We start from the raw sequence: 12,472 nt of genomic DNA, 5'->3' as shown, positions 1-12,472 counted from the left end.
GATCAACGCATACGCCAACTTCTCGATCTCTGGGTACCTAGTTTCGGCTCCCTACAAAACTTTGCTCACGTAGTAGATAGGTCGTTGGAACCGATCTACATCCTTTATTAGTACCGAGCTGACTACCTCGTCGCTCGCGGAGAGGTACAACTTCAAAACATCACCCTCCTCGGGTCGGGTCAAAACCGGGATGCTAGTTAGATACTTTTTTAGTTCGTCAAAGGCGAACTAGCATTCTTCAGTCCATTCAAAGTCTTTTCTCTTCTTAATTGCCTTGAAAAAGGGTAGGCAATGGTCTACTGACCAGGACATGAAGCGGCTCAGGGCAGCCATACGGCCATTCAAACTCTGTACCTCTTTCAACTTGCGAGGGGGCTTCATGTCCAAGATAGCCTTTATTTTTTTGGGGTTAGCTTCGATGCCACGTCGACTAACTATGTAACCCAAAAATTTTCCCGAGGTGGCACCAAAGACGCACTTGTTAGGGTTTAGTTTCATATTATGCTTGCGTAGGACTTTGAATACACATTGCAAATCATTTATCAGACAGCCCGAAAGTCGGGTCTTGACGACCATGTCATCTACATAACATTCAACTTTGTCGCCAATCAGCAGCTCAAAAATTCGATTCACAAGTCTTTAGTAATTTGCCCCGACGTTTTTTAGCCCAAAAAGCATGACCTTATAACAGTACAGGCCCAGTTCGGTAATGAAGGTCATTTTTTCTTCATCGGCGGGATCCATCTTGATTTGGTTGTAGCCTGAATACGCATCTAGGAAGCTTAGCAATTCGTGCCCCGAAGTCGCGTCCACCAGACGGTCAATTTTGGGGAGCGAGAAACAATCCTTCGGGCAAGCTCGATTCAGGTCAGTATATTTGACGCACATGCGCCATTTACCATTGGCCTTCTTTACCAGAACGTGGTTGGCTACTCGTCGACTATCCTCCAACGTTCCGGGCTGAGGTTGCGTTTCTTTTGTCTAACGGGCCTGACTATGGGATCAGTGTTTAACTGTGAGTTATTATTTTTGAGTTTATGCCGAGCATTTCTGCCGCGGACCATGCAAATATATCTAAATTTTTGAGTAAGAAGCTTACCAGTTGGGTTTGAAGAGGTTCTCTGACTGTTACCCCGATCTGGAGGGTCCTGGTCGGGTCTTCTTCCAAAGTCGGGATGAGGGTCGTTCCCTTGGTCTGTGTAGCTCACTCTTCTGGGTATTCTACGGGCTGTTCGAGTTCAACGCTCTCTGCTAGCTTGGCTTTCCCCTTGAGGGCTGCAATGTAACACTTCCGGGACTTGAGCTAATCACCCTGGGCTACTCCAATCCCGAAGTCCGTAGGGAACTTCATCGTCAGGTATTAGGTGGACACCACTGCATGAAGCGCGTGGGTGATGGGCTGCCCTATTATGGCATTGTATGGGGAAGGCGTTGCATCCACTAGGAAGGTGTGCTCAAGCTTTGCTATACTAGGCCACGTCTCGACCTCTACAAGCAACAAGATCCGGCCAAGGGGCCTAACTTCTTCTCCACTGAAGCCCACTAGAGGGGTAGTTGCGGGCTGGAGGTCACTCTCCCGAAGCTGTAGCTTGTCGAAGGTGCTCCTGAATAGGATGTTAGTCGAACTTCCCGAAACCACCAAGATGCGCCTGACTTCAAAGTCATTGATCTTCATCCTTATGACTAGCGCGTCATTGTGGGAGTACTGGACTCCTCGTGCATCATCCTCGATAAAAGATATGGGGTCCGCGGACTGTGGGCGCTTTGGCGGGTTCTGTCCTTCATGCTCCAGTTCGTGGACCGAGGTCCTCTCTACTGCCGAGGTGCAGCCTGCGGTGATGGACCCGCCGGTAATCGTGTTGATCACCCCGCAGACTGGTCTTTCCCCGGGTGCTCTTCCCTGCTCAGCTTGTCTGTTACTGGATTTGGGAGCATCTCTCCTCTACTCCCCCTATTGACCTGTCTGGTTTTTATTACTTTTTTGTACAAGATTTTTCAAGTATCCGCGACGGATGAGTTCCTCAATCTCGTCGCGGAGGCTTTTACAATTCTCGGTACTGTGATCGTGATCTTTATGGAAATGACAATATACATTCTTATTCCTAGTGGTGAGGTCTCCCTTCATCCGGGGTGGCCACCTTACAAACGGAGTGGAGCGTCTTTAATCGTCAGTCATCACTAAAATTTCCCCTTGCCTCGCATTGAGAGGGGTGTAATTTGTCCTTTCAACTAGAGGAGTTCGGGGGTGCCAACCTGACTTGCTGTCTCCCCTAGTCGGGGACTTGCTCTTCTTCCTCTTACCGCTTCCATGGTGCATCTTGTCATCATCTCTCCTCATTTATGCTGGAGCCCCGACCTTTTGGTTCATTTCCTCTTCAGTCTCGATGAATTGGTCAGCGAGCTTGAGGAAAGCAGTGATGCCCTTGGGCTTGTTCACCACTACGTGCCACTTGAACTCCCGGTGAATGACTCCTCTCTTGGCTGCGGCGAGTCTCACTATGGGGTCCAAGTTCGGGATCAAGAGGTAGGTGTCGTTGAAAAGCTTGATGTAACTCTGGATAGACTCTCCTTCTTTCTAGACTATGCCAAGAAGGCTTTCCTGCAACCTCGGACACTTATTGCTGGTGACGAAGTGCGAGGTGAATGCTTGCACGAACTGTGCCTAGCCCTGGATGACTCCGGATGGGAGATTTCTATACCACGTGCATGCTACCCCTCTGAAGGTCGTGGAGAAGGAGACACACATGCAGGCTTCACTCGCCCCAGCAAGGTGCATCTGAGAGTGGAAGGAGTCCACATGGTCATTTGGGTCGAACGACCCGTCATACTTGTCCAGAGAATGTACTTTAAAGTCTTTTGGCATAGGAGCTGCTAGGAGGTTGGGAGTGAGAGGAGATGGTACCAAGAGGAGAGGCACGGTCTTTGTGACTCCCGAGCTCGCTCCCGTCTTACCCTTGGGTTGCTCACGTTGGCTGGGCTCCGTGAGCTATTCAGGGATTATGGCGCGGCGTGCCCTGGGATGCCGCCTCCGTTGCTTCTGGCGGAATCCGTGTTGGTGCTGGTTGCTTCGGTGCTGCCAGGCCAGGTCTTGGCCCGGTGAGAATCTGGTTGATACTGGCTTTCGCGAACCGAAGAGTCTCATTCTGAGTTTGCCGCCAGGACTTCGAACCAGTTGCCCATCAGTGAGGCTTCTGGTCGTGCATGCTAGGACGGACTGGCCTTGGAGGGGCGAGTGTCTTCCGATCCGCCTTGTTGCCGCAAGGCGGTGGGAGCTACCGGCTCTCTCATGCTGCGGGATGAGGCTTGGGAGGTTCCTTCTATGCGGGGAGGGCGGCTACTTCGGTGGTGGTTGAGCAGCTGCTGGTTCTACGGCGTTATCGGGCACCACGGCGGGGCTAGCTATCGGCTTTGCTATAGCGTCGGGAATTGCTGCTAATAGAAGTGACACAAGACTTGCTATTGGTAGTGCTGGAGCTGTTGGACTTGCTGCATCTGGGCTTGAATGGTCCGCATGCACTGCACTAGGTCACCCAACTGGTTTTGCCCCACGGCAGGAGGGACCGTGGAGGGTTCAGTGAAGGTGGTGTTCGCCATAGGAGGGAATGGGGTGTTCACCGCCTCGGCGACCTGGGGTAGGAGCCTGAAGGTGCTAAGAGGTACAGTAAACTGACTGATATGCACGGTGGGAGCCTGAAGGTGCCCCTCGGGAGTGTTTGTTCCGTTGTTCTGCCTAGCATTGCTAGAAGACGCCATTGATGCTGGTGAAAGTTTGGTATAGAAAGCTTTTCAAAACGTTTCCCACAAACGGCGCCAATTGATGATGCGCAATCCTGTCACTCCTAGCTGGAAGTGACTGTGCTCCTAGCTGGCGTTGGGATAGAGATACCTGCATGAAGAGATGAAGGAACCCGGGGTTGCTCACCTGGCGGGAACACTCCGATGCTTAAGTTAGTACTCGGTTGTGACCTGAAAGAGAATAAGTTTGCAAGAAGATGAGGAAGCTAGAAAGTGGTGAATATGCGATACCTTGGCCCCTGGGGGGTTGCAATCTTTATGTACTAACATTCTAGCAGGTTTGGAGGGGCTGATCCTAAATCTCTGCAGCGGCTATCTATTGTTAGGTAACGCTTCGGAATGATCGGCTGTTATCGTCAGGACTAGGACTAGGGAGTAGGTGAGACAATGTGACCATGTAGATACCTTGAGATTTTATCAGGTAACGCCTCTATATCATTTAATCAATCTGTTGTTGGATAACACCTTGTGTCATTAGGATTGGGGAGTAGGTGAGCCAATCTGTTATAAGGTAACACCTCTGTGTCATTTAATGTGAAGCATTTTATCAAGTTATAATTACATGTATGCCGTGTAGATACCTTGAGATATAGGGTTAAAGCTGCTTAATGAAAATTCCATAAGCCAAGACACCCTATTCACACAGTAATTTATAAGTAATATAGATATATATTCTTTTAATAAAACGTGTTGTTAGCATTCACTGCCTATATATATATATGTGGAGTCTCAAGTAAAAGAGATACAAAACAAGTTCTTAATTTCTTAAGGTTTTTTTTTCTTATTCTTCTCTCATATTCTGTTTTCACTCTTAGTCTCTGTTTTAATTTCATGGGCTACTTGCAGATCCATGCTACTGCATCGAATCGTAGGATCCTACAATCGATGTTAACTGCTCCTGGGATCAAGGGTAAGCATGTGAGCAACATTGCAACCGATGGTCTAATGGATTTGATCCAATCTATAGTATCAAACAACCAAGATATGAAGGATCCGTTCTACGTCCTGGACCTTGGGGTGGTGGTAAGTCTCATGGACAAGTGGAGACAATGCCTCCCCATTGCCCATCCTTTCTATGCTGTTAAATGTAATCCCCATCCAGCATTGCTTGGTGCCCTCGCAGCACTGGGAGCAAACTTTGACTGTGCAAGCCAGGAGGAGATTGAGGCTATCCTAGCGCTTGGGGTCTCGGCGGAGCGCATTGTCTATGCTAACCCGTGCAAGGCGGAGTCCCATATCAAGTATGCTGCTCAAGTCGGAGTTAATCTTACCACCTTTGACTCCCTGGATGAAATAGAAAAGATACAAAGGTGTCACCCAAAATGCTCGTTGTTGATTCGACTTAAGGTCCCAGAGGACAGTGGTGCGCTGCGTACTTTGGGAGCCAAGTATGGGGCATTGCCCGAAGAGGTGACGCCTCTTCTTGAAGCTGCACATAAAGCTCGGCTAGATGTGGTCGGGGTCTCATTCCATGTAGGCAGCAAGGTTGCTAATCCACAAATCTACAATGATGCAGTAGCAGCTGCTAAGGAGGTGTTTGATACTGCCGTGAAGCTTGACATGCCAAGAATGAGCATTCTCGATCTTGGTGGTGGCTTTACAGTTGGGCCAAAATTTGAAGAAATTTCTGTTATTATAGAAGAAGTCCTTAAGACTTACTTCTCCAATGAACCAAACTTGACTGTGATTGCTGAACCAGGGCGATTCTTTGCTGAGAAGCCGATCACCCTAGCAACCCGCATCATAGGGAAGCGTGTGAGAGGTAATCTGAAGGAATACTGGATCAATGATGGAATATATGGGTCTATGAATTGCTTGCGCACTGGTAATGCAATTCTGAGTGCACCAATTGTGGTCACTTCGAATTGGGGCAATGGCAAATTAGCAGCATGTCGAGAGGACACATACCCATCGACCGTGTTTGGGCCAACGTGTGACTCAGGTGACACAATCTTTAAATGTCATCTTCTACCCGAGCTACAACTGAACGATTGGCTTGTTTTTCCTAATATGGGTGCTTACACAACCAGCTCTGGATCCAACTTTAATGGCTTTAAAATATCATCCATCTCCACCTTCCTTGCCTTCTCAGATCAGATCTAAGCATTACTTCTTGAACCCCCCGGCCCTACCTCTCTCTTCTCTATCTATGTAATCCCGCGTAGAAAATAAGTTCCTGGACCAATGGAAGGACCATGCAAGTCTTCTATTCTGAATGTAACTGCACCTTGTAATACTCGCTTTGAGAAATAAAAATTGTGATTATGATGATGTTGCGTTCTGTTCTATGGTATGAATGCTAATGTTTTCGTTAGGATTGTAAGACATGATTGAAAAATAGAACAGGTTTTTGCAGGGATCCTCTATAGACATAAATGACCCAATACGCCAAAAACCCCATAAATCTTGTGCATTTCTAGTTTATTTATTTCTTTACTATTCTTGATTTCTCTTTGATGTTGTCGGATCCGATGTGTTTCGAATCAATACCGCAGTTAGATAACTCTACCAACCGGTGAAATCGAGGTGGAAGGACGAAGCTGTACACCAAGATTTAGAATCAAGAAAAAGTTCAGAGGTCCGAGGAGTTGTTCCCCTCGTAGACACTCTAACGCTCAAATCAATAAAACAAAGGGTGAATGGTCGGGTCGAGCGGATGAGAATAACGTTGGTTCTGAGCAGAAGAAGCAAGATAAAAGTCTGTCCATTACCTTGAGTGGAGGTTACCTATTTATAGCCAAAGATCTGTGTCCAATTCGGATGAGGCTTCTGGGGTTGTCAGGATGAGGTTATCCATCGAGGTCTTCAAGATGAGTCCTCTTCCCCGGTGGAGTTGTCTTCTTTGGCCATACGGGACTCTCCTTCTTGGTTGCACTTATCTATTCCGTGTGGTGTCAGTGTGGATTTAAATATAAAATGGCCGTGGAGGCTGCCACGTGGTGTTCGTGGCCAGTTCAACCATAACCCAAGCACCACTCTCCCAATTCCGAAGTCAATGATTGAAGTGTTCGTTCGCGATTTGGTGTGGAAGAGCTCTAAGGTCCTCGGTTGAGGAACTTTGACTTCACTTGATTTTGCTTTTCCAAGTTGAGCGACCCAGGGTGAAACCGATCTGCTAGGTGAACCAGCCGGTTCAATGCCCATGCCATTTCTGAGACAAGTCGGTAGGTGCATCATTTCGTTTCCCTGAGGCTACACACGTGCGAAGAGTGGAGGTGTCATTTCATCTTCCCGAGGTGTCAAAGGGCGGCGTTGATTCGATGTCAGTAGCCGCTTTGGGTCCACTCCTCGCTGTTTGACTCCCGGGGATCTAGCCTGAATCAGGGCCTAACCCGAAGATTTGGGCTGAAGACCAAAGCCCTGACCAAGCCTGATCTTCCCAACCCAAGCCCAACCTGTATTGTAATTTGATGCACTCAGGTTGAATTCGGGTTAGTCGATGAACCCATTCTAAAATTATACATGTTTATATACATTTTATGCAAATATGTATGCATATATGTATGTATATGTAAATATGTATACAAATATGTATGTATATATGTAAATATATATGTATGTATATAATCAGGTTGGGTCTAACCGGGTTCGAGCGACCTAGGGATAGGGCCTAGCCCAAAAAATAAGAATGTCATTTTGATGTTTTATGCAATAGAAACGACATTAATTCGTTTTTGTCTAATTGCATTTAATTGACATCAAATAAAAATATAAAATATGTATAAAACCATTAAATTACTTTATATAATTCTAAGACATCATCGAAGGGAATGATATCAAACATGACCTAATTATTTATATTGAAATATAATAACTTTGAACCACTAGGGGTTCATTTGTTTGTTTGCAGTTGCATGTGCTTGTTTGTATGTGATTATTATAAAAGACTATAATCTCCCCACATATAATCTCCCCACAATTTCATTTCAATCAATCAATGAAGATGTTTCCAACTTCTTGCTGGTTTTGAGCCACTATTAGGACTACCACCTATTATCTGCAGCAATCAATGAAGCTCGGGCCGGGCTTTTATTCATCATTAATGGAAATATGCTAGGCCCGAGCCCGAGCCCGGTCCGATCGACGGGCCTATAACTTTGGCCCAAGCCCAGCCCTGATAAAAAGCCCGAAGCCCGAGCCCGAGCCCGAAGCCTGACTTAATAAAAAAAGTTACAATTTTCCCTATTCAAATTAGAATTAAAAATTCAGATGATTTTTTTTTCCTATTTAAATGAACAATGGGCCTACAAGATGGTTTTTTTCCCTTTCTTTTACGTTTTAAAGCACAGTTTTACATTTTTAAATCAAAAAATTTATTCAAATGGACATTAATCACATAACCCATTTTAAGTCTAATTTTAGGTCGGGCCGAGCTATTTTGACAAAACCCGAGCCCGGCTCGAATTTATTGTGGGCTAGGCTTTTTGGCCCGAGTTTAAGCCCGCGGGCCTATAAACTTGTTCAAGCCCGTCCGGGGGCCGGGCCGGGCCGGGCCGACCCGTCAGGCCACCCGGCCCATGAACAGGTCTAACAACAGTTAAGGAACACCCACTTCGGGAATTTAACTCGATAGCTTAACAGCTTAGGGTAAGACAATCATTTCGGCAAAGCTAAATTACAAAAACACTTAGCAAAAAGTATTTTTCATTGCAAAACATACTTCACTACAGAGACTTCATTACAAAATGTGAAGTTCATTACAAAAGAAAGAGAAGAAAAATTGAGCTCGCAGGCCCAATGTACAAAGACTACTCAAGGGGTTCATCCTTCTTGTTTGGAGCCTCCGAAGTGCCGGCATGGTCAGTGGTGGTATCCTCGTCATCATCACCCTCTGGTTCGGAGTTCGGGTCCTCGGCGGCTAGATTGGCTACCTCTCCTATGATCTGCGAGGTGGTGATCGCGCTCACATCAAGTTGTGGGAACTCGCACTTTATCAACCACCTACTAAGCTTGGAGCCTTTACGGTAGGCCTCCACCATCACCGCATCGAACTCCTCCGACTGGACATAATCCTGAACGGCCTTGGCCTTAGCCTCATCCATGGCACCAACAAGGATTTCAATCCACTCCTTGACATCGGCCTCCAGGCTCTCTACTTGACGCTTCAGGGTCACCTTGTCCGACTCAAGGTTTTTCACCCGGAGCAGCAACTCCTTCTCACGCCAGAACCCCTCCTTCTCGTGCTACAACTCCTCTTTCTCCGACATCAATACTTGAATGTAGTTCTTTTGAGCAATGGCGTCGCTCTCCAACCGGTGAATCTGACTGCGAGCTAACTTCAGGTCAGTGTGACCCTCGCGGGCTGAGTCCTTGGCAGCTAGAGCTCATTTCAAGTGCCTCTTGGATTGGAGAGTTAGGGCATGCACAGCGGAGTTCACCTGCCAAGAAAGTGCTAGTTAGCACCAGTAAGGTAACAAATCACAAAGAATTATAAGTGCAATGGGACTTACCACCATGGAATGAGTAGCTGCCCGAGCTCCGAGCTGAGCAGGCGTTAGCTCGGCCCAGTTAGATACCTCCTCGGCACAAACTGCCCTCTTGCTCTTTCGGAGGTTGTACTTGGGGTTCAGGACGCTTCGGTTTGCCTCTTCGCTCCCCGACCTGGTAACGGCCATCTCGGGAGTGGGCTCTGCAGTAGCAGGTTCCGCAGTTGTAGGCTCCACAGTGGTTTCGGGCTCTCGAGAGGGGATCTCCGACTCCTCCAAGTTAATCACTGGAGGAGCTTGATTGGGCTGTGCAGGCTCGGGAGTAGGAGCTCGCGGGGACTCAATACGAGCTCTCTTAGAAGCTTGTTTCTATCTCCTCTTCATTTTTCTGAACAGCTTCTCGGCACTAAGATGCTCCATAGGACCTGCAACAGAGTTCGACATCAGTGATGCTACTAAGAAAGAAGTACCAACTACCAAAGAAAAATACTAACTCTAAGACAAGGCAACCTAACGGGACTCAGGCCAGTGTCAATAAGTTTTTTCTCGGCAATGAAGTCCTTGTAGTCGAAGCCGAGCTCCAGCCACGACTGGAGTGTCTCCCTTGTGTCCTTGTCCAGCTTAATGCCGGAGTCTTGAATGGCCACCCTCCAGTGAGTAGGGAAGGGCCACCCCTGAGGGTTCCGAACTACGAAGTAATTCTATTTCCAGGCCGGGATTTTGTTAGGGAGGTTGTGTAGCAGCTTGAAGCCCGAGCGGGGGGACAGGTAATAAGTTCGCTTGTGCTCGGGAAGAACGCTAGACGCATTCTTCTTTATCGACAGAATTGAAGAAAAAATATCGAGGTCAAGTGGAAGGGCGTAGTCAGAACAGAGGGAGATTGTTCCGACCACATTCCGAATGAAGTTCGGGTGGAGTTGGTCTATGGTTACGTCAAAGTGGTTTAATACTTCAACGATCAAGGGATGTAGAGGAAGGCGGAGCCCAGCCACGAGCTACTCCCTGAAGATTACGATCTCATCGCGACCACGTTCCAAAATACCTTTATCTTATTTTGAAAAATACCTCTTGGTTGTTCCAATAGGTCTGCCCTAGACTCGAATTAATTTCAAAAGAAATAGTAGATGTTTCATTTGTTTTTTCATGATTTATTGGAGAAACGAATGAACAATTTTTATATTTTAGATGAAGGGATACATTCATGTTAGTGAAATAAATTAAGAATTTAAATGAAAAAACTTTTTTCTATGCCATGAAATGATTCTTGTTATTTTAGCTGGTTTAATTTAAAGAAAATAGAGGTATTTTTGGTTAATTAAGGTTTAAGATAAAAGGGCGAAAAATAAGAAAATAAGAAAAGTTCAAGCATTTTCGTAATTTAAATGAATACATTACCTAATATTTTACTAAAAATCCTTAAACCTGGTTGTCAGCATGTTCCTTTGTACCTGGTTTTCCAATTTTCTAGGTTTTCTTTTGGTAATTCCAATTTTCTAGGTTAGGCCGCCTATTATTGTATATGTTTTCCATGTTTTGCCAATAAAAAAAAATTAAACACGACCCTCACCAGCTAATTTAAGTTTTGGCAATTTTCTAGGTTTTTCGTGTCTTCTTCTTCTTCTTGGATTTCAGATCTGAGATCTGGGAAGATCTGAGTTCGTGTCTTGTTCTTCTTCTTCGTATTAGATTTTAGATCTGAGTTCGTGTCTAATCTCAGATCTGAATCATCGAGTTCTCTCTATAATTTTATATTGTGAACCATCAATCGGGTTGAACGAATCGGTGGTTCAACCGCCCGGGTCAGTGATTTTCTGACAAAGTCAATAAATTCTGACCCAATAACAGATTAGGGATGAAATGGAACCGATTATCCAAACAGCTTCCAGGCCGAATGGTCCAACCGTCCAGATCAACGACGGTTCAAAAACATTTCTTAAAATACTAAAACTCTTTTGATTTCGTTTTGGGACTAACGGACAAGGTGAAAAAAAAATGAAAGGTCATACAGGCATGTGGGGCGAGGCGAAGTGGGGCAGTGATTCCAACTCAAAAAAAATGAAGTAATAACTAATAAGTCCAGATTATTGACCAATTTGCTGAAAAAAAGATACCAATCCTGAGCACCGGCCGGGAAAGAGAGCTTGTGAGGACTCTGCAGCGTAAATCCATAAAACGCCAAAACGAAAGGTCATATAGGCATTTGGAGAGAATTGATTATTAAAATCCTGAGCAAGGTGTCCCAACAAGGGATTTGGAGAGAATTGATTATTAAAATCAAACCCATCTATTGACAATGAACATTAAACTTCAAATCTGGTGAAAGAGGGAAAGGAGATGGTTAACAAAGGGGATGTTTGGAACCGTGGCCGTTTTTCAAAAAACATGGTGTCATGTCGGATCTATATAGGCATTTCAATAAACGTTCATGTATCTTATTGTTTGGTTTAGCCGATTATTAAAAAATCGAGTATGTCTCGAAAATCGGAACCCCACTGATTTGATGTTTCATACATCAGTAAACCGTTTTCCCCAATAGTTGACTGATGTATATCCTATGTGATGTTTAGTTGTCTGTCTAAGTGGCAGAAACGTTTATTTATGAAAAACGGGTCTTGAAAACATAGGCATTTTTTTCTTGAAAATCAATTCCAAAAAACGTCCACGTTTCCAAACACAATAAAATTGTTCCTCAGAAAATGAAAAAATCCAAACCTAGAAGACAGATGGCCTATCGTTCCAGATCAGTATACGTGAATGGAGAAAACCACTTTTAAAAGGTTAAAAATCTCGTAGAAAAGCCATATCATTCACATTCGAAATAGTTGGCGGAATCACAAAAAATTTGTCCAAACGGTCATCTCTTGCAACTTCCATCAATGCCATGTCCGAGATGGAAAGAACAGTGGCGTAACTCGCGCCTACACACATGGATACATTGATGATCACAAAATTGAAATGCCAAAATCGTTAGAAACAACATACTTGCCGGAAACTGTGAACCATGGTCACCGGAAATTGGACCTCAAGACAATACAATACGGAAAAATACATCTGTAGTTCCATCTTCACCGATGCTGACAATCCTACAAATCTAGATCCCTTACAGAGGACCCAAAACATCCAAAAGAATGGGACAAAAACCAACATTGATCCCATCCAATTCAAATGCCGGCAAGAACTCAGCGCCATGAACTAGGAAATCGCCAACACATGAAACCGCCCACAAGACACTATAATCACCGCACCGCCCA

At 45.4% G+C, this 12,472-nt stretch overlaps 1 pseudogene across 1 annotated transcript; it reads left to right on the top strand.

Annotated features, from left to right (window-relative positions):
• The first annotated feature begins 4,523 nt into the window (after nucleotides 1-4,523).
• LOC104588710 (ornithine decarboxylase pseudogene) lies at nucleotides 4,524-6,065 on the top strand (annotated as a pseudogene). The gene has a single exon (XR_016076453.1). The product of XR_016076453.1 is annotated as an ornithine decarboxylase pseudogene (transcript).
• Nucleotides 6,066-12,472: the final 6,407 nt, after the last annotated feature.

The sequence above is a fragment of the Nelumbo nucifera genome, chromosome 5 (assembly GCF_055504915.1).
Source record: "Nelumbo nucifera cultivar China Antique chromosome 5, China Antique-T2T, whole genome shotgun sequence".
Classification (NCBI taxonomy): domain Eukaryota; kingdom Viridiplantae; phylum Streptophyta; class Magnoliopsida; order Proteales; family Nelumbonaceae; genus Nelumbo; species Nelumbo nucifera.
Note: the sequence above shows the minus strand (reverse complement) of the source record. Positions and strands in the feature narration are given on the sequence as shown.